Genomic DNA, 22244 nt, shown 5'->3' on the forward strand with positions numbered 1-22244 from the left:
GCCACTGAAGCATGGCAGGGACAGGCTTTGAGACCATCACAGAACCGATCACTGCCTGCACCACGAGGTCCAGAAGCTGCCCACCTGAACAGTCTCATCCCTGCCCTTCCTCCTCCCATCTCAGACACAGACCGCCATAATCCAACACGCGTTTCTTAAGAGGCTGCCCCGACAGATAAAGATGAATGAGACTGACTCCTGCCCTTAAGGAGCTCAGCATTTAGGGGAAGAGGTGGCCTCATAAACAAAGATGGACCTACAATGCATCACAGGGCCTGGGGTGGAGGTGGGCTCAGGTCTGGTGGCTCCTTGGGAAGAGAGATCACTTTTCTGAGGGCAGTTGCCAGGACTGACTGCCCTGGAGTAAGTAACCCTTGAGCAAAGTCTTGAAAGGTGAGTAGATGTTCACCAGGTAGAGAGGTAGGGCTGTATGGTGAGCCAGCCAGGTGGAGGGAGCTGTGTGGGCAGAGTCCTGGAGTTTGTGTGAAGCTATCTCATGGCTGAAGCCCAGCAGGAAGAGGGGCACCCTGAGGTGCGGTGGGCATTGCACACCACCTAGAGCATCATTTGGAGGGCACTGGGGAGCCAGCAGAGAATCTGAGCAGGAAAACGGCACTCACACCCTGACCTGATTGCCCTGCCATTTTCCTGCTCTAGGTACTGAGGATATTGCTGAGAAGGGGGTAGATTCCCCTAGAAGTGATCCCTGAAAGATGTATTTAAGTGCAGGAATATGAGTAGGTAAAGAAAGACAGCAGGACCATTATGAAGCCAGTTACCATGGTGGGTGAGTGGAGCTCTGGGAGCTGGAGCAGAACACACTCCTGTGTTGGGCCACCCACGAAGCGAGGGAGCTGGGATGTTTATCCACCAACTCCCATCAGTCGGCTGTTGAAGGCTGCCCCCAGGAAGTGTTAATTTCCTGGCAGTTTTCAGTCTTCCCTATGCAGTGAGCAAAGAGGACCCCAGCAGTCAGAACAGGAAGGAAGATGCTGGCAGGTGGGCCAGCGTGCTTTGAAATGGTGGGGATGAGGGGAAAGGACAGAGCAGCAACAGCACCTGCTGCACGACAGAGCAGGGGGCACTGCCCAGAAAGGAGAGCAGAGGTCCATTTCCATTATGCCTCCCTCATGGACCACCTGGTTGAAGAGAACCTTGGTCAGGTGCTAATGGAAAAACTGCTTCCGTATGCACCTTCACCAAGGCCTCCGCCTGGGGCTCCAACACAAGAGGGAGGAAAAAATTTGGTCCTATGCTCCAGCTCTGGAGAAATACAGATCTGAGTTCAAATGCTGGCTGCTACTTATAAGCTGTGTCCTTGAGCAAATTACTTAACACCCTTGAACTTCATTCTTCTCCACATAAGGGAAAGTAATAGTATATACACCATGTGGTTGTTGTGATTAATAAGCAAAATAATGCATAGGAAGTACCATATTTTTAGGACTACAAGATGGACTGGACCATAAGATGCACCTAAGTTTTAGAGTAGAAAGAAAAAAATTTTGAAGCAAAAAAATGTGGTAAAATATTTAATAACCTGTGACCCCAGCCCACCGCTGCCTGCCCCCCTGCCACCAGTGAGCCAGGTAAGCTACATTCAGACTATAAGACATACCCCCCATTTCCCTCTTAATTTTGGGGGGAGGTGCATCTTATAGTCCAAAAAATATGGCATATAGCCCAGTGCCTTGAATACATTGTGCCCAATAAATGTTATCATTTTTATTCCAGTGATATATACAAAAGAGAGAGGCAAGCTACAGGCTTGCAGAAAACTCAGCCATGTTAGCAGCTCAGAGTGATTTTCAGTGGCCCGTGCCATCTCTGGGAGCAAATGGACAGACTCTGGGAGCATTTGCAGACTTGGTGAGCTCAAATGGAGCCATCAGCAAGTGACTTCACGTATTTCTTCATGTAGATGCTGTCTATGACAATCACTTCCTTGTCTGCAACACCTTTCTCCCCGAGAACTCCAAGAGCAGCTTTAGCCATTATTTTGTTATGATCTTGGCATCCTCAGACTGTCTCTGGAACAGATTTTGAAGATGTGCAGTAGAGGAAGAGACACTGTATGAGTCTGGGTTCTAATTCAGGTTCCAGAATGAATGCCAGATTCCTCACCTGGCATGTGGAGATAAAACCACATAATCTCTGTTTCCTCCTAGGAGTCTTTGAGAATCAAATAAGATCATGAGGGAAAAAAATCACGAACATGGAGTTGTTTTGAAAACTACTAATCACCATCCGAAGTCTATACCAGCAACAGAGAGGTAGAGCCAGGTAGCTTGATTCTTGATCCCAGGACTCTTTCAAAGGGTCTAAGTAATCATGGCCACTGGAGAAACCATAGATGATATTATACCACATCAAGGATGGCTCGGCTGGGCCTCCAGGGCAGGCAGCCTGGGAGGAAGGAAGGGTCCCTGGAGGAGAGGCCTGAAGTTTCTGCTCAGGGACATCAGTGGTTATGTCTTCAGCTGACACCTGGGGGTGACAGAGGCAGAGGAGAATGGGCAGTTGTCAAACCAGAAGGTGGGGTGGGTGCCTGAGAAGTATTATAACCAGTGGGGACGGGTGTCCTCCTTTCCTTATGGATGCAGGGACATGGATGTGTGGCTAAAGGGCTTCCTGTCTGCACCTAGTTGGTGAGGCTTGGGAAGCTGCCAGGTTAACAATGCCGGCGGTCTGCCGGGGGCCACATCCTCTCTGACTATAGACTGGGCCATTTTGGGATTGGTTGGGATCTAGCCCTTGATCCCAGACAAGTGAATCCAGACCTAACTCCATCTCAGTGGTCAGTTCTGATGTCCTGCGATGCGAAGTCAGAGTGGGCTGGAGAGACCGTGGGACTGGGGCTTGAGGCCCAGGCAGAGGGGTCTCTGCTTCTACAAGCAGCTCTGGGCCTAGAATCCCATCATCCAGGGGACCACTTTCACTGTTGCCAGAGAAGGAAAGTCACGGATGCTAGCAGAGCTGAGGCAGGAAAGAGTACGTACCCCAGCTTGAGGTGCCTGGGTGGGGTGTACACTCTGGAAGAGGACAAGGACTTCCCACGATGCCAGTGGGTGGAGTACATGGGGCTGATGCATTGTCTCCCCCTCTGAGTTGCCATGTCTCCATAAAAGATACCAAAATGGACAAATGCCCACATCCTTCCTGGACCCCACTTACAGTACAATGTCCTTGTGGGGCTGTTTTCCACTCTGAGAGGAATTCCTCTGTGGCTTCTTAATTGGAAAGATACAAAAATACAGAAGGACTCTTCTGAGTGCTATTTCAAACCCCTGACCTGCCAGAGAAAGTCCTGCACTGGGGCCCCGGGTCTTAGACATAATAGCTTCAAGGCCACAGAAGCCAGGTTTGAGAAGTTCTTATTCAGGTTCAGGTGCTAGTTTCACTTTTAATCCATTTTCAGGGACCTGGTCAAATTGTTTTCCTGGGATATTATTTATTTTCCAAAGCAAAACTTAACAAAGGATTGGTGTAGTTGGTAATTTAAGTGAAAGCCTTCAGATTGGTGGCTTTTCCAGTTTTCCTCCAATGGCTTACGTCCACTTCACACTCTGTGCTCAGAACACGCTGTGTGAGCAGAGATCACAGAGGAGGCCCGTTTGGGAAGACAAGGGTCCCAGCAGCAGTGGGTTGGGGGAGGAGATGTGGCATTATTAAGGGGAGGCAGAGAAAGGTAAGCCGAAGAATGACGGTGAAAGGAGGGTCATCCAGTGGGCTGGAGAGAGGAAAGGGTTAAAAGCTGAAAGAAGATGAGAGAGAGGAGAGGAAAAAATAAGAGGGAGAGACATGTAGTAAGCTGTGGGGACAAAATATGAGGGAAAGGGAGAGAAGAAGGCAGAGAGAGGGAGACAAAGAAGGTGAGGCGGGGGAGGGGAGGTGGAGGAACAGTGGGCACGGGATGGGGGCGGAGCATGGAGGCCCCAAGCTCCGGAGTCCTTTCCTCCACCAAGCATCTGCACAGCAGATAAATACAGTACAGCTGAGCTTTTTCTCTTCTTAATTGACATCTTTGAATCTGTCCCCGCTTGACAAATCAGGCCATTTATTATTAGTGATGACAGGGATAAATATCACAGGCATTCATTTTACATCTGGGCCCCCTGATAATAGAAGTCAACACACCCCTCCACTGCTCGACACCCCTCCCTAGGACTTCCTAGCAGGGAAGCTGTGTAACCAGGATCTGTCCGAAGCTTGTGTGGTTCTGAAAGTACCTATAAAACCCTCCAAGGGGGAGCGGGGCAGGTGGGAACTGTCCACAATGTGAGTGGTGCTGAAAGCCACCACATCCCACCCTCTCTCTGGCTCCGAGGGGGAAGTTGGGTGGCCGGGAGCTGTATACAACCTGTGCGCGGCTGAAAGCATCGACTGGCCCCAAAGAGGACAGAGATCCCAGGGCTGGAGCGGCAGGAGTTCACTTCTTCTGCATACAACCAACCCAATTATTCCTTTCTCTGTCACTCTGGCATAGCTTAAATTTACTATGCCCAGCCCTGGTTCTAAAAACCCTGGATGACTTGAAACATGTCCATTCCCCGTTCTGGGCCTCAGGCTCTGCACCTGTAACATTAAGGGTTGGGTTAGATGTTATTTCAGGGCTTTCTCAGGTATAGCCCTTTCTGTACCCAAAAGTCTGTAATATATTCCCTCTGCTTAAAGAATAAAGTTCTAAATTCCTTAACTAGACTCTGAAGGCCCACTCTGACTACTCTCCATTTCCTCATTCCAGCCAGAAGACCCTTCTCTCCACTTTTTTTTGCCCCCAAGACTTTGCCATTCCCACTGCCTATTTCCTCTTACTCTTTTCATTCCTAATCTCTGCAAAAACTGATCATCTGAGCCTCTCCATGAACAAAAACGGTCTTACACTCAGTGAAATATTGTCTTATTATGCCGGAGTCTTTGAAGGGAGGCCTATGTATTATATGGCTTTGCAGGGCTGGGGTTGTGCTGAATTGGGGCTCGGTGTCTCTCTGGTTCCTCATGACTGTGTATGGGGCACAGGTGAGTATTGTAGTATTTTCACCCATCAAGCTCTTTTAATAAAACAGCTATAGCTCTTTCAAGATTATCAATAAGGAAAGAGTTATTACAAAGAGGTTAGTTTAGGCTTGTGTCCCCCTCTTGAGATATAATCTTTCTTGGGCTTCCACTGCATGTTGCCATTGGAGGGCAAGGTCACATTCATGCAGACACAGAGCCCTGTCACTTCCTCTTGGGGTGGCTAGACATGCCATCACATTCTACAGTTATGGCTGTCTCAGCTTCAATTTTAGGACCCTTTCAGGGAGCTTCTCATCTACCCATCATCCCCTTGGAGCCCAGACCGCTCCTGGAGAGCTTTTCTCTCTGTACCTCAACCTTGGAAGATCCAACATAATTTTATTAAGGACACAAGGAGTTTCTTGCACTGTTAAAATTCAGGTGAGTTGCTATTTCCTCTGCCATCTGAAAACCAAGGGGCTTCCATCTGTTGAAGTAAACAAGCAGGTGGGGAGGGGATTGGTTTTCTTTTCTCTGTTAAAACTATAGGGAACTCGAGAGGACTTCCACCAAGATGGAGGAGTAGGTGGAAATACTGTACCTTCTCACACAACCAAGTTTAAAAACAACAAAGTTTTGACAACAATAACACAGCCAAACCACAGAAAATTGAACTATACTGAAGTCCGACAACAACGAACTCTTCAGCCAGACCAGTAAGAGGGGCAGAGCCAGCAGTGGAGTGGGGTCGCGTAGGAAAGATCCTCTGGACCGACCCAGGCATGCAACCCAGGTATGCAGGCAGCTGTGGGTGAATCCCAGGTGTGGAGTAGCCATGAGCAGACCCACTGAGGGCACAAGGCAGCAGGCTGACTGCAGTCACACATTTGTGCACAGATAAACCAGGCAAAGGAGCTAGCAGTGAGACAGACCCCTGCAGGCCCCAGCAGTGGGAAGCAGCAAAGGAGACTGCTATTATCCCTCTCTGACCCCATCCCCACATACAGCGTCACAACCCAGCGACCTGGGTGGCCCCGCCCTGGTGAACACCTAAGGCTCCTCTCCTCATACGTAACAGGTGCAAACAGACCAAAACATGGCTCAAGAAGAACTCAAAGCCCCAGAGCCGATAAATCTAAGCGAACAAGAAATTGCCAACCTATTAGATGCACAGTTCAAAACACTGGTGATCAGGATGCTCACAGAACTGGTTGATTTTAGTCACAAATTAGAGGAACATATGAAGGCTAAACTAATTGAAATGAAGGGAAATGCACAGGAAACCAACAGTGATGGAAAGGAAACTGGGACTCAAATCAAGGGAGTGGACCAGAAGGAAGAAAAAAATGACCAAACAGAAAAATATGAAGAAACAAGAATTCAAAAAAATGAGGAGAGGCTAAAGAACCTCCAGGACATCTTTAAACATTCCAACATCCGAATTAGAGGGGTACCAGAAGGGGAAGAGGAACAGCCATGAGTGAAAAACTTATTTGAGCAAATGATAAAGGAGAACTTCCTCAATCTGGCAAAGGCAATAGACTTTCAGGAAGTCCAGGAAGCTCAGAGGGTCCTAAAGAAGTTGGACCCAAGAAGGAACACACCAAGGCACATCATCATTACATTAGCCAAGATTAAAATGAAGGAGAGAATCCTAGAAGCAGCAAGAGATAAGGGGACAGTCACCTACAAAGGAGTACCCATCAGACTGTCAGCGGATTTCTCAAAAGAGACCTTACAGGCAAGAAGGGGCTGGAAAGAAGTATCCCAAGTCATGAAATCCAGAGACCTACAACCAAGATTGATCTATCCAGCAAAGCTTTCATTTAGAATGGAAGGACAGATAAAGTGCTTCTCAGATAAGACCAAATTCAAGGAGTTCATCATCACCAAGCCCTTATTACATGAAATGTTAAAGGGACTTATCTAAGAAAAAGAAGATAAAAAATATGAACAGTGAAAGGACAGCAAACTCACAGTTATTAACAACCACACCTAAAACAAAAGCATACTAAGAGGACAGCTAGGTCAGGAGCAGAACCATAGAAATGAAGATCACATGGAGGGTTAGCAACAGGGGAGTGGGAGGAGGAGAAGGAGGGAGAAGGTACAGAAAATAAGTAGCATAGACAGTAGGTAGAAAATAGATAGGGGGAGGGCAAGAATAGTATAGGAAATGTAGAATCTAAAGAACTTGAGACACATGGACATAAACTAAAGGGGAGGAATGGTGGGGGAGAGGGTGTGCGGGGTGAAGGGGAATGAAGGGGGGAAACAGAACAACAGTAACGGCATAATCAATAAAATATATATTAAAGAAATAGGGAACTCAAGGTGGCCCAGTGGTGGGCATTATGCATTGCTTCTCCACCCCAGTAGGAGAGGGAATCATTACTGGGGTACCTAGCAGCATCTTAGGGCAGAAACATCTCTCCTTCCTGGGCTCGTCATCATCCCAGGTGCCAGGGCAGGGCTCAGCTTCAACTCTGCCCACTGACCACTGCTGGACAGTGCCTCTGAGGTCATGGCTGGTAACTAGAAGTTGTTTGCCATCTTCCAAATTAGGGAGAATTTTTTTTCAAGAAGTGGCTTATAGAGAAAAAGTATTAACTGCTCTGGTTATGACTCACAAATCCAAGCTGTGCATTTGGTGGCCTCAGGACCTACAGAGTTCTTCCTCTCCCTAAGACATACTGGTGTCTTCTAAGAATCCCAGAGATCAAGGGGCTTGAAGATGATCTAGTTTCTAGGTGAACTCCTTCATTTCAAGATGGAGAAATTGAGGCTCAGAAAGGGGAAACCAGTTGCACAGCAGAGAAAAAATAGTCTTCAGTCCGCTTCAGCCCTGTGTTCTTCCTGCCAGTGCCAGAGGTGTTTGCATTATGATAGACTTGTGGAGGCAGACGTGCCTCAGTGACACCTCTAATGGTGGGACTCGAGGCGTGGTGACAGGTGGCGAGGGAGCTGCCAGGGATACATTTGAAGGGACTGGTGCCTCCTGCCTTGCAGAGAAGGCTTATGACCTCAGGAAGGAACACTGGCCCAGGAAACAGACTCAGGATGGCCCTTTGGAGACTGCCCTTAGGGCTCTCAGCCCTCCCAGGCTGGTGGGAATGGGAGGGCTTCAATCCTCTCTGCACCAGGGGATGGATGGCTCGGGAGGAGCTAATGAAGCTGTCTTCCTACCGACACACCAAGACAGTGATGGATGGCTCATGAGGAGAAGGCAGGTGTCGGCACATGGCCCATTGGGCAGGGTAGAGAACAACACGTCCCTCATTGTCACTGTGGGTCACAGTGATTGCTGGGTCCCCAGGGAGGGGGTGCATGGGCTATGGGGTGAAGTGAAAGGGATCTCACAGAGAACCAGTGTCTCTCCTAGCCCCATTTGTGTAACAGACAGATGGAATATCAAAGTTAGAAAGGATACAGTAACCATATAGGCCAGCCTACTCATTGTTTAAGTAGAGCTATACAGGCCCAGAGAGGGGGAGCAAATTAATCAAGACTACACAGCAAGCTAAAGGCAGAGATTCCTGAAAAGGTCTGAGTTTAGGTTTGTGCCTCCCTCTTGAGGTAGAATCTTTCTTGGGCTCCCACTTCATGCTGGCATTTGTGGTCCAGGAGACTGAGAAAAGAAACAAGACACATCATTGTATCTCTTTCCCCAATTACTGAAAGGTGGAGAAGGGTATTGTTGCATCCACCAATGCGAGAGACAAATTGTCAGAAACTTTCAGGATTCAGAAATGTTATTTTATTGGCCAAAGTTTTAACCTGCGCAGGGGCGGACCCTCAGAGTGTCCGGAGACACAGTGCTCATAAGAGCTGCACACGAGAGCCGCGCTAAGTGCTTACAGCTAAGTTTTTTTATAGACGCGAAGAAGCAAGCATTGTATAGAAGCAAATGTGGCTGTTAGCTACTGGCTACTTGGGTGGTGCAAGCAAGCAAGCAAGCAAGCAAGCAAGCAAGCAAGCAAGCAAGCAAGCAAGCAAGCAAGCAAGCATTGTATAGAAGCAAATGTGGCCATTAGCTACTGGCTACTCGGGTGGCGCGAGCATGACCTAAGCTTTCTGGGTTTTGAGTAATGGGAAAATTTTAACCTAGACACTTGAACAGGTGGTCCTCTACTTGTTCAGCCCCATTTGTTTTATAGTTCTGCCTTCTGCACTCCCTATGTTCTTTCTTAACTTCCTTGTGGTTTCTGCTCTAAGTTCCTTGTTCCTCCAGGCCAAATCTCTTTAAGGCAGTCCCTATTTTATTCCCTATTTTTCTGGTTTCAACAGGTATGATCCTAACCTCTTGCCTAGCATTTAAGACCTTGATGTTCTGTCTGCACCTTCTTGTCTTCTCCACTCTGCAGCCCAAGACATCTGCCTACCTGCCCCAACTTCAGCTTTAGCTCATGCGCCATGAGGGCAGGTTGCCTTCCAAGACCTCCTGTCTGCCTGATAATCTATAGGAAGCCCAAATGCCCTTTATAGTTGCATGTTCCACTCAGCATATTGAACTACCCCCTCCCCCCTTCCCACAAAGTCCCCACCTGAGTTGTGTTCCACCATCCCCCATCATTATTATTTAGGGAGAAACTCCCCAAAGAAATTTCTCTTCCGTGGCAGCCATTACTGAACCTCCTGGAAGTAGATCTAGTATAGATGCCAGACAACTGCTGTGCTGGCACGCGGGCAATGAGTCAGGCCACAGAGGGAGAGAGGGATTGAAGGAGGAAATGGCAAGTGAATCCTTGGTCTCTCTAAGCACTGAGCAGTTCCACTCCCTTCCTGGCCACAGAGAGCTTCACTTCCCACTGGCCCAGGTGGTTGGCCTGGCCCAGTGTGGGTCTGTGGGATTTGGCAGAGCAGGCAGGAGAGAGAGCAGGTCTCAGATGTGGCTGCTCCCTTCACCTCTGTTAGGGGGTCCTAACCATTCAAAGTGCGCTGGTGGTTATTAGCTCACCCAGCAGTTGCCATCTCAGCTGTGGGAAGTGAGCTGGGAATCATTAGATCCATTTCCCAGATGGGGGCACTGAGGTCCAGAAAGGAGAATGACTAACCCAGGGGGATAAGCAGGTTAGTGGAATTCATTTACTTATTCATAGCAATAAATATTTATTGAGCACCTACTATGGACAGACACTGTGCTAGGTGCTGGAAACATAAAACTTTCATATTTCCGGCTGAGGACAGCTGATGTGGTTCCCGCCTTCAAGGGCCTTTCAGAGACCAGGTTCCTGCGTTGCTACGCAGGCCACTGCGTGGACATGCATCGACAGGAGCACTGTTCCGGGAGTTTTCTCCTGAAACTCAGTGTCCGGATTTGTATGTCGGAGCTCTTCCTCCTGCCCCTGGAGCTTCCACCCAAACTCCTGTACAGCACCCCGAGGGCAGCACCACACCTTCAATGTTCTGGAGTGTCCTTTGAACCCCTCCTAGTGCCCCACCTGCCAGGGCCTCCTCCTTTAGCCATCACTGGCGCGGGAAGGAAATGGAATGGAAGAACAAAGAAGAAAACAGCCTCTTGGGGGAGGAAAGTAAAGACGACCTTTCTCCCCCTCCCCATTACCTGCTGCCTCTGGCAGATAAATGGAGTCATTCCAGCCAGTTTGGGGTCAAGATGTCCTAGGGTTTGGGGAACAGAGGGCCCTGGTTGGGATGGCACTGTAGCCTCCTCCCTCCCGCTCCCACTTTGTGCTCCTCATCTTCAGCCTACCAAAGCCAGATTTGTCTTGCAAAGTGGCATCATTATAAACGCATCAGCCTCCTCTGGACGTCTGCACCACTCCCAGCAGCCCATTCAGGCTAGATTACATCTGAGGCTGTCTGGGGTAATTAAGTGACACCGGGACGCGTTCCCTGCTGTAAGGCTGTGTTCAAAGCCCTGAGCCCCTGCATTCTGGGAGTTTCTGCCGCACCAAGGCCCTGTCTGCCTAATGCACCGCGCTGTGATTGCGGCTAATTACTCCAAAGACAGGGCTCATTAGTGGCGTGTTTGGTCTGGAAGGTGGGGAGCAGGTTGCCTCCCCCGCTCCCCTAGCCCACTAGGTTACAACCGGGCCTTCCCTCTCCCTTTGCAGGCCCAGCTAGTCTTGCTCTGCTGTTCAAGCTAGATTAGAATAGGGCAAAAGCATTTTTAAAAGAGGGGTCCGGGGACCTTCCAGGACTTTCTGACTGCTTTATTCAGTGAGTGGAAACTGAAGCCCAGAGAGGGTAACTAGCTTGTCCAGAGTTGCACGGCACAGGTGAAATGTGCCATCTTTCCTAACCTGCCAGGCTTGGAGAGGTGGGGATGGACTGAATGAGTGGCACTACGCACAACCTGGACCCATTTGGATCCAGGGCTAGTGGGAGAAAGGGCTCAGGTGTGCCCAGGGGAGGAGCAGGATGGGTGCATAGCTCCACCCCCACCCCTGGCCCCAGAGCACCATGTTCTTCCTCATTTCTAGGGCTTTGTGATCATTTTGCCTGGAATACTCTTTGGATGCCCTCCACATATTACCTTGTACCTGTTGACATCTTTCATCCTTCAGGTCTCCCTTCCTCCAGGTAAACCCCCTAACTCTGAGCCTGACTTTAGTGCACTCCATACACGCTCCCGGATACTCGCTTCCTCCCCATCCCAGCATGCACTCCTCTGCATTGTCAGCGCCAATCACTCGTCCACACCCTCTGTGACTCTAAATCCACAAAGCAAGCACTAAGACTATCTCGTTTATGTTGGTCTCCCCAGTGCCCAGCACAGTGTCTGGCTCACAAATGGTCTCTGATAAACATTAATACCATGAAAGATCTACTAATCACTTAAGGATCTAAGGCTGCCTGGACCATCATGGCAAAGACCGTTAGAGATCCCTTATACCTGGGAGTTTCTCACACTTCCCAGCCTCTCTTAGTGTTACATGACTCCCTTGAGAAACTCATTCCAGCCAATAGAATGTGAGACGTGTGCACTTCAGGGGTAAAGTGAATAAGTATCTGGGTTATTTCCCCCTGAACCCCATTTCCCTGTGTACGACCTGGATGATGCCAGGACAGTCCTAAAGCTGCATGAGGTGGGACCACAGGCTGGAAGGACCCGGGACCTCTGAGTCATTGCACAGAACAGAGGCATCCTGGCAAGCTGCCTGACAGGGTTCAGACCTTGTGTTAACGAGAAGTGAACGTTCACTGTGTAAAGCCACTGAGATCTGGGGGCTGTTCGTTAGAACAGACTTTGTTAGTGAAAATTATTGGGACTAATATAGAGGTTGAACTCAATGGGATACAAATAAGAAATGACTTAATTTTTTCCCCAATCACTGCCTTTAAACTTACTCCTATCAAGTCTTCTCTCCTCATCTCTTGATAACAACTTAGAGCCCATAGTTTTAGGTCACTGTTGGTATTAACAAGAGCCTCATTTTAGTAATTAGAGTTCACCTTCAGGGCCAGTCCAGCTTCAATCAGCTTCAGTCTCACACTCAATTTAAAACTCCTCTCTTCTCCTCAGCTCTGGTCTGACCTATGATTTGGTGACTCAGAATGGAGAAAGAGTCTGTTTTTCACATTCCTACCCTTTGCTTGCCCTCCTGCTGCTGGTTCCTCCAAGGTCTGGGCAAGGGGCAGAGGAATAAGGGGAACAGGGACCTGCGCTGTGTCCGGATACAGCTCTGGGTGACCTCTTGTCACACCTCCCCCACCCTGTTTCTGTAGCCGAGGGTTCTCCCCAAGGCCACGGGAACTCACGCACCCTCATTACAGCAGAGGGAGCGCAGGCTGCCCTCCAATGCCCTCTCGCCTCCCGTGCACAGGTGGGAGCTTATAGACCTGGGAGGTAACGAGTCCAGAAATGCTTGCAGTAGTGTTTCCCTTCCTCGGGACAGAAAGGAGAGAGAAACATATGGGGTTTCGATTCCGATGGCTACAGATTCACAACACCCCCACTGAGGGGGATATTTTGAGTCATAAGAGGATTCTTCTAGGATTCACTAACTTGGAGGTTGGCTAGGAGGGGAGGTCAGAGTGAGAAAAGTGAGAGCAAAGGTTGATAGTCTTTGTAGGCCATGGCCTTCCTGGAGAACATGATGAATGCTTCTCCGGAGACAAGTGCACACACCTGTGTATGAGCAGTATTTTCCGTGAAACTTTAGAGCACCTTGAATCCCAGCATGCCCCTCGTAGGGATACACGAAATCCCAGTTAATTACCTCTGAACCAAAGCGCTGGTTCCCTCACAGTGTCCACACTGCAGTGTGGACTCCTGTTGAGACCCTCTCACCCTCTGCCTCTGCCCAGCCTCCTCCTCAGACCCTTGACCACACCTTACCTGGTAGACTTACCCCACCATCAATGACAGTCCTGCCTTCACTTCTTTGCCTCTGATGCACCTCCTGCCAGGAACGACCCTTTCTTGATGCCCCTCATGACCTTACCACTGTACGGAGCCCAGTCCACTCTTCATCTGCTTTGGGAAGCCATCTGTAATGGCAGAGTCTTAAAGTGTTTTCTAAGATGTCTGTCCCTGGTTATTTAATTAAATATGGATCCAGATAGGGCTGTGAGGGAACTTTGCAGATAGAATTAATGTTACTAACTGGTTCACCTTAAAATAAGGAGATTATCCTGGATTCTCTGGGTGGGTCCAATAGACCACGCGAGCCCTTGAAAGTAGAAGGGAGGCAGGAGTGTCGGTCAGAGAGATGTGGCAGAGGAGGAAAGCCTTGGCAAGATGAAGCAGAGGGAGGTCAGAGAGATTCGAGGCATGAGAAGGACTCGAGCCTCCACGGCTGGCTTTGGAGATGGAGGAAGGTGGTCATCAGCCAAGGAATGCAGGTAGCCCCTAGAAGGTGAAAATAACTGGTAAGGAAACAGGAACCTCAATTTTTTAAAAGTTCACTGTCTTAACTATTTTTAAAAATTTGTATTTATTTATCTTTAGAGGGAAGTAAGGAGAGAGGGAGAGAAATATCTATGTATGGTTGCTTCTGGTGCATCCTCTGCTGGGAACTGGCCTACAACCCAGGCATGTGCCCTGACTGGGAATCGAACCGCGATCTTTTGTTTCACAGGCCCACACTCAATCCACTGAGCTACACCAGCCAGGGCAGGAGCCTCAATTTTATAGCTGCATGGAACTGAAACTTGCCCATAACCTGAGTGACCTTTGAGGCAGATTCATCTCTAGAACCCTAAGAAAGGAACACATCTCTGACAACACCTTGAACTTGGATTTGTGAATCTGAGAGCAGAGGACCAGCTGTGCCAATGCTGAGCCTGGACTTCTGACCTACAGAATTGTGAGGTAATAAATGGCTGTGATTTTTAAGGCACTAAATTTGTGGTATTTTTTGTAGCAGCAACAGAAAACTAACATGTCATCTGTGGTGGATTAAATAGGGGTGTAAAGTCTTTGACCTTCTTCTCATTGACTGGTGGGTATATCCCCCTCACTTGGATCATGCCTGGCCTATGACTACTCTGACTAAGGAAGGAGCAGAGGAGAAGTGTACCCAACACAGGCTCGGTCTTGAAAACCACTGGCAGCTCCCACCTTGGTTTCTTGGAGCCACGAGCTGCCATGTAAGAAATTCGACTACACCAAGACTGCCGTGTTGTGAAATAGCCTAAGCTAGCCATATGGAGATGCCATTGGTGATAGAGAGATGCCCAGACAGTTCCAGCTCCCAGACATGTGGGTCCTCCAGAGGAGGTCTCTGACATCATGGAAAAAAACAGAAATCTCCCTTACTCTACCCTGCCCAAATCTCCGACCCGCAGAACAGTGAGCTATGGTAATAAAAACAACAACTTGTTGTCCTTAAGTTGTTAAGCTTTATGGTGGTTTGTCGTGCAGAAATGGATAACTGAGCAACCATCCTCACAGTTCCAGTTCCCAGGGATCTCTCTCTTCTTTCGACAACTGGAGTACAAGCGCAGCACATGCTAGATTCCAGAAACTGATGTTGACGTCACTAGCGTGAAGGTGTCATTGCAGGGCTGGCGTATTTCCCGTCCTGAGGTCTCGCCCTGTTTGGTAGGCTTCAGTGGCTGCCTGCAAACCCCATGAGATAGGGAAGCGTGAGGACGCACAGGGCTAACTCAGTGTTGCCTGAATGCACCGGAGAGTTGGTATCTGTTAAACAAATGAAGCCTGTTCTGTGTTCATGTGGCTGGACCAGAGCCCTTCCCATATATCATGCTGATGGACATCTCTCTCTAGACTCCTGGTACCACAAGAAGGAAATCCTCCCGTGCTGGTGGCATCTCAGTTGGAGAGAAGCCGCTCATCTCTCTGGACATGCCCAAGGACTGCTTTACCCATATCTTTGTAAACTGATGGGGCCCTCTTTTCTTGCTCCCACCTCCCCTGAGGTCACCCCCACTGCCCCGAGAACATAGGAAAAATGAGTTTTTCCTACTGGCCTTGTCTTCGATGCCCAAACATTAGCAACTCTTCCCAATCATAGGTCAGGTCACTCCCGGGAGGCAGGGCGAACCAAGTAATATGCAGGCTAAGTGAAATACTCAACCAAACACAGAGACAACCACTGGTCATTGTGATCATATGTGGTTTTGTCTTCTTAAAGGGACTGAGGACAGAGACCATGCCTTCGACTTCACTGTCCCTGTGGGACCCAGAGTGAGGCTGGGCACTAATGGAGGTTGATTCACGAAGGCCAGTCAGTAACTCTGAAATGAATTTGTGAGTCCAGGCAGCAGAGCTGGAAAGGTTTCTTCAATCCTGTTTTGGGTTTTGAAAACCTTTCTGAGCAGGTACCCCTTGGCTCAAAGGCGGCCTTATTTGCTGCTGTAAAGCTACACTTCTGGAGCTGGGGCAGGGTCCAGAGCTCTTTCCCTTTGCCTTTCCTTCACCCTCGAAGAACCTTTGAGGCAGCTCCAGGGAATTCCTGGTCCACAGAGCACAATTTGAAAGCTGTGGTTTCACCCATTGTCATGATTTTATAGCAAAGGAATTAAGGCTCAGAGAAGGTCTGTGGCTTACCTAGGATCGTCTCATGTCTTATCTCCTGGTACTTTCTTCTGCTTTCTTCTGCTTCAGAATTATAGAACCATGATGTGAATGATGATAGAGGGATCTCTAGGCCAACACCGTTGGGATGCAGGAATCATTTTGGTAGGCTCGCTGACAAGTAGGACAGCATCGGCTTGCATACCTCCAGTGTTGGGTTGCTCACTACTTCCAAGGCAGTCCATTTAACGGCGAGATTGTTCTAATTCTTAGAATGCTCTACATTTTTTAAAAGGAGAGAGGCAAAGACAGGGAGAAAGAGAGGGAGAAAAATATCTATGTGAGAGAGAAATATTGATCGGCTGCCTCCAGTAAATGTCACCACTGGGGACCGAACCCATAACCCAGGCATGCTCCCTGACCGGGAATTGAATCAGCAACCCTTCAGTTTGCGGGACGATGCCCAACCAACTGAGCCACATCAGCAGGGGAAAATTCTCTATCTCTTATGTGGAGCCTGAACACATCTTCCTATAACTTTTTGCCCCCACATTTTCAGGACCATCATGTACTATGTGTGTGAGAGAACAGGAATCCTATGCTCTGACCCAGGTCCTTGGAAGGCTAGCAGGGTCCTTGTGTGTGTGTGTGTGTGTGTGTGTGTGTGTGTGTGTGCGTGCGCACGCGCACCTGTGGTGGGGGCTGCTAGGACTAGGACCAGAGCTTTAGTAGGGCAACCAAGGAGACAGAGCTCCCTACAGAGCTCATGTCCTGGGGTTAGAGCATCACATCCACAAGTCTCCTGTGAAAAGGCAACATTGGGAGCAGGACCAAATGCAGGGACCCTTAGCAGGAACGAACCCGTTGCATTATACATACTTCTGTAAACTTCTAAAAACTCAGGCTCCAGAACAGAAGAGCACAAAAGAGAATGACCCAACACATAATGGCCTTCACTTATCTATTTTACCATTACTCTGACCTGGCCCCAAAGTCCTGCTACTGGTCCCTGCAATGCCTAGTATCCCCCATCCTCAGGCACACCTCCTCCCAGTGGGCCCTCAGCTGCCAGGTGCTATAGTTTCAGGGAGAGCCCCGAGGAAGCAGGGGGGCCTTACTGGAAGGAGGGAGGAGCCTGGCCCTGTGCAGTTTGAAGGGGCCAGGCCAGGAGGATTACTGCAAGTTTCCCAAGGCAGCTGAAGCAACACCCATGTAACCACTACTCTCCCTGGGGCTGCACCTAGTTCTGTTGTAATAGCACTATGTAGGGAACAGGGGACCGACACACAGGGTCCCCAGGGTCACTATGGCTCCCAAACATAAACTGAGCCCCCTCCAAGACTTCTGCCATAGGGGCAACCCTCCAATCCAATTCAGCCCAAACTCAACCCAACCCCACCAGGCTCAGCTCCCTTCATTTGCAGTCATGATAGCTCAACTCCATGGTTCACTCTTGAACCCACCCGCTTTACCCAAACCGGCTCTATGCAATTGGAAGTAATGGCCACCCAGCCAGAGGGCACTTTGGTTAAGTTGTAAACTATACAAAGGTCCTGGCCAAGAGCCTTGGGGGGCGGGCAGCTACCAACCCCCTGTGGCTCCTGTGCTGGGGAAATTCTGCCCCTTGGGGGATGGGGATGTGCAATGGGGGTTAAGTTACCCCTCCAGGCACGCTCAAGTGTGCAACACCTCTGATTCAGGCTCTCCGTCTGCCTAGAACCTCCGTGGGGCTGAGGGGACAGTAAGGTGCCTGTGCGTTGGGGGACAGAGTGGGTGGGGGGTCCACGGCTTACCTTATATGGCATTTCTACCTCACCAAGCCCTTCATCTGAATCCTCTCATTTGAATCTTTCTTTAAACCTGAGCGTTTAACCCCTTTTACTAATGAGGGGTTGGGCTCACTTGTGCAAGGTCCCATAGGGAGCTAGGGCAGAGCTGGAGCAGGACGCAGCCCTCCTGGTTCCCAAACCTGTGCAAACTGCTTGCCCCCTCCCCCTGCCCTGGGTACAGAGAAATCTTGCCAGTGTTGGCTGATGTTGTAGATTATAAGTATTATTTGCCTTGGGTGAGAGTGGCTGTGGGCAGTCAGCATCACCAAGGAAACCATGCTACTTGTTCTTTCTCTTCTCTGTCTTCCTCACATCTGTGCCACAGCTCCCTTGCTCCCCACGGGCTTTGGGCCCTGTGCCAAGCTGGGTTGATTCCATGAAAGTCCCTTCTCTCTTTGGGCCTCGGTTTCCTTATCTGTGAACAGGTGGTGCTGAAGGTTAAGTAGCATGGCAGGTACAAGGTGGTTGACACATAGTGGGTGCTCAATCAATGGTTTGTTAGAAGAGCCCAAGGCATCTCCCCTGGCAGCATGGGTGAGGCTTGGATGGGGCAGTAGCTTCTCCCCCAGGCACCAGTTTTCCATTGTTTTCCTCCAGGTCCACTCTCACCTGTGGAATCACTCCAGTCCTGCTATTTCCTGGCTGGCTCACTTGCTGTTTCCACCTCCTGTTTCACAGCATCATCTAGACTTACGGTGCCTGCAGCTCATCCTGTCCACCTTCCAGGTTCTCGTGAGACCCACCCCTAAGTTAGCAAGGACAGTGAGGCACTCTGTCCTCAGGGGCTGTATCCCCCCACAGGGGATATGTCATCTCTTAGGGTCACATCCTAAAAAATCCCTCTCTTTGATGGGTGGTCTTGGTCAACCCTTCCCCCCTCTGGGACTTAGTTTCCCCCATCCGTATAATGATGGGGTTGCTCCTTCTAATTCTCAGATCCCACCTGGCCCTGTGCTGCTTCTGCAAATAATACAGCTGGGCTGAGTCAGCCCCACCCTCTTCAGGGTAAATGAACCCCATCCCACTCACCAGTCTGTGTTGTGCTGGTTTGGCCTCTCAGAGTCTCACCTCCTCTTCCGTCGAATGGGACTAATGATGCGCACCCTGCCCACTGCAAGCCCTGCAAGGTGAGTAAAGCTCGTTGGAGGCTGTGAAACATCAGAGAGAAATAGCAGCTTATTCACCTTCACTGTGTTGGGGCGTGGGGTAGGACTGGGTGAGAGCGTGGGCACTCGCGTCACGATGCCTGGATTCTGGGGTGGTTCTTCACTCCTGGCAAGCCATTATTTATACAACACACATTTATTAAGCACCTGCTGTGTGCCCGGCCCTGTTCCAGGCACTCAAGATGCAGTAGAGAAGAAAACCGGCCAAGCTACCCTGGGGCTGCCAGTCCATCACTGAGTTGGTGCTAGAACTGAATGGGGTGTGGGTCAGTGTGGGGGGCATTGGGGGTGAGGATCGGGGGACACCTCCCTAAGAGATGAAGAGTCCCGAAGCCTTCATCTCAGAGAACCAGGGAGCCAAGGCCGTCAGAGATTCTCTCCTCAAGGGTCTCCCTTGTGCTTGCTTCGCAGAGCCCTGGAGACCATGCCTGTGGAAAGCAAGGCGCAGAGCCGGGGGGCCCCGGGCCTCCCGTGCCTGCCCCAGTCCCTGAGTCTCAGGTTCTGGATTCTGCACACTGTCATACTGAGTGAGCGCTGCAGCTACGAGAGGTTTGGGAAGTACCGCTCAAGCCCAGCCCTCCTGGGTGTGCAGATGGGAAACTGGGGGCCCGGACGGTTTGCCCAGAGTCAGCAGCGGCCCCAGCCGAGTGTGCTTCCCACAGCGTCTTCGGTCCCTGCGCCAGGCCTGCAGCCTCCGACCCGGCCCCCGAGTCTGGCTCCGGGGCAGCGTGAGCACCCCAGGCCACAACGGGCACCTCTCCCTGCCCGCCCCACACTGCCAATTGATTAATAACGACATATTTGAGATGGTAGCACAAATTAATTTCTGAATCACGCCATTAGCGAGTAATTAATTTCGTTGCTCTGGGAAATGAAGATATCCCCGACGAGCATGTTATCTAAATCTATAAAAGAGGAGAAATGCTGAACAGGCAAATCCATTAATGTGAACATTGACTTCCCTCCCCATCTTGTGTGGGGACTCTTCCCCCCTTCTCCTCTCACTTTTCTTTGGGGGGGCAGCATTCATTTTTTCAAAGAGATGTGGGGGCCCTTGGAGCAGGAGAGAACTGCCTCTTGATACCTTTAGCAGTAATCAAAAGATCATGTGTGCTCGCTGCAGCCAACTAATGTTTTTACTGGATGCTGTTAAGGATACGGTTGCTGTGGAAACAGGATCTCGACCCTCCAGGTCTGGATGCCAAACCCGGACGATGAGTTTTTCTACAAGCAGCTGGAGGACTGGGGGTGCTGAGCAGGGAGAGGTGGCCAAGCTCCAAGGTCGTGCTGTGGTCTGGCTTCTCCTCCAGAAGGTGGTTGCCTCCTTTAGAAAGTCCTCCAAGACTCACATTTCTCCAGGTGTCAACTGCCCACCCCCTACCTCTACCCCACAGCCTGCTTTCCCGCTGGCCGGACCCCGGGTCCCACCCTTGGGCCCCACCCCGCCTTCTCCACACGCTGCCTGCGCTGTCTGGGTGTGTTGCCTCTCTGCTCTAACACTCCTAGTGCTGTGACTCTGGGCATATCTATAGCTTGTCTGCTCCATTCGTTGCGCCTAGACAGGGATCCTAGTTGTCCTGTAGTTTTTAGGCTGACTATGAGAATTTAACGAGGTCATGAATGCAAAAGGCTGAGCAGGGTGCCCGACTCGGGAAGAGCACTGGCCACTGAGAGACCATTACCATGCAGGTGGGGGCCGAGGGTCTGCCCGGGCAGCAGCAACTCCGGAGTCAGGTTCGATTTGGGTTTGTGGCCGGGAGCTGGGAGCTGCCTCCCTGGGCAAGTCTCAGTCCCTCTGACCCTCCGTTTGTCTTTATGTCAGGGTGGTGCCGACTGTACAGGCAGAGTGGCCGAGCCTCGTGTCCATTTGCACCCGTCGTCCTGGCACACTCACTGCCAGTGCACAGAAAGGACCCTTGTTACCCACGAGGGGCCCGTGGGTGCTGGGTTCAGAGGGGCCCCCATGCTGCCTGTCCCTGACACTGATGTTGCAGCTGCAGCTGCTGGGCTTGGGCCCAGACGTGGCCTCATTAGCTCATATTCAGGCCTCTGCGGGCGACCTCATGCAGGCCTCCGCTCTGAGACAAAGGGACGAAAGGTGAGACAAAGGCTGCTGGCCCCCGTCTGGCTCCAGACACCAGCTCTGCTGGGTCATCCTGGCCCCTCTGACCCAGCTCAGCTCTGATTAGTGCCCTGGGAGAGAGGTCAGGCAGCAGCCTGCAGGCCGCCGCTTCCTGGGGCTGCCCGCACACCCTGCCCCATTCGGATCCTGGCGTCGGCCCTGAGCCACAGTGCCCAGCCGTGTCCAGGTCTCTGCCCTGCCCTCCAGCACATTACTGCCTTTTGGGTCAACAGCTCTCGGATGTGTGTGACCCACGACAGTTTATCATCTGGCCACTTGCTAACACACCTCATCCTAAGGCTGCCTGCAAGGCCTTTGATGATCAGAGAGCGACGAGCTTTTTATCTGTAAAATGAGTAAAACCCTCCCCACCTGGCTGTTATCAGCTCAAACTTAACTGTGTGGGAGGAAGGGCTCTGCAAACCTAGTGCCTCGTGTGCCCTGTGCGGGGGAGGGGGGGGGGCCGAGTGACCTCTGTGAACCCAGGCTTAATTTATTTTTAGACTCTCGGCTTCCGTGATGAGGGTCAGGTGACCACAAGAACAGCAAAACCCCACCCAGTCACATGTGTGGCCACAAAGGTCATTACCAGGGGTCGAGGAAACCTGAGTTGTTGTCTTGGCTCTGGGAGACATTGAGCCAGGTGCCTCAGTTTCCCCATCTGTTGGAGGCATGCTGCCGCCAGCTCTGCCTCTCTCAGGTTCCTGTGGGTGGCTGGACAAAGGCTGAGGTTGTCTGTGTGCACAGCCAAGATGAGCAAGAAGCTGAAGCCGGACTCTTGGTTTTGAGGCTCAGCTTTGCCCTTTTTGGCACCGAGGACCTGGCCAAGGCACATCGTCCTCTGCCCCTCAGTTTCCTCTTTGCCAAATGGCACCGTAATATCCATTCTCCTGGCTGCGAGGATTAGTAGCAAAGTGCCTGCAGTGCCTTGCTCCCAGTAGGACACGAAAAGTATAGCTCCTGCTATTGTTACTGCTTTTCACACTGACAAGGTTAAGCTGTTACCCAATGAGACACATCATTTTTATTTTCATGCGAGAGCTGTGCACCTCCGGGCTGATTTCGGTGCCCCGGAGTGGAAGCACGGAGCTCTGGGTCCTAAGTCTGGTTCTGGCCTTTAAGTGCCCTCATCGTGTCCTGCCTCCCTGGCCTCGGCTGTGGGGGAAGGGACTGGAGTTCGAGGT

This window comes from Artibeus jamaicensis, unplaced genomic scaffold, assembly GCF_021234435.1.
Source record: "Artibeus jamaicensis isolate MK-2021 breed Jamaican fruit bat unplaced genomic scaffold, CSHL_Jam_final contig_332, whole genome shotgun sequence".
Taxonomy (NCBI): Eukaryota; Metazoa; Chordata; class Mammalia; order Chiroptera; family Phyllostomidae; genus Artibeus; species Artibeus jamaicensis.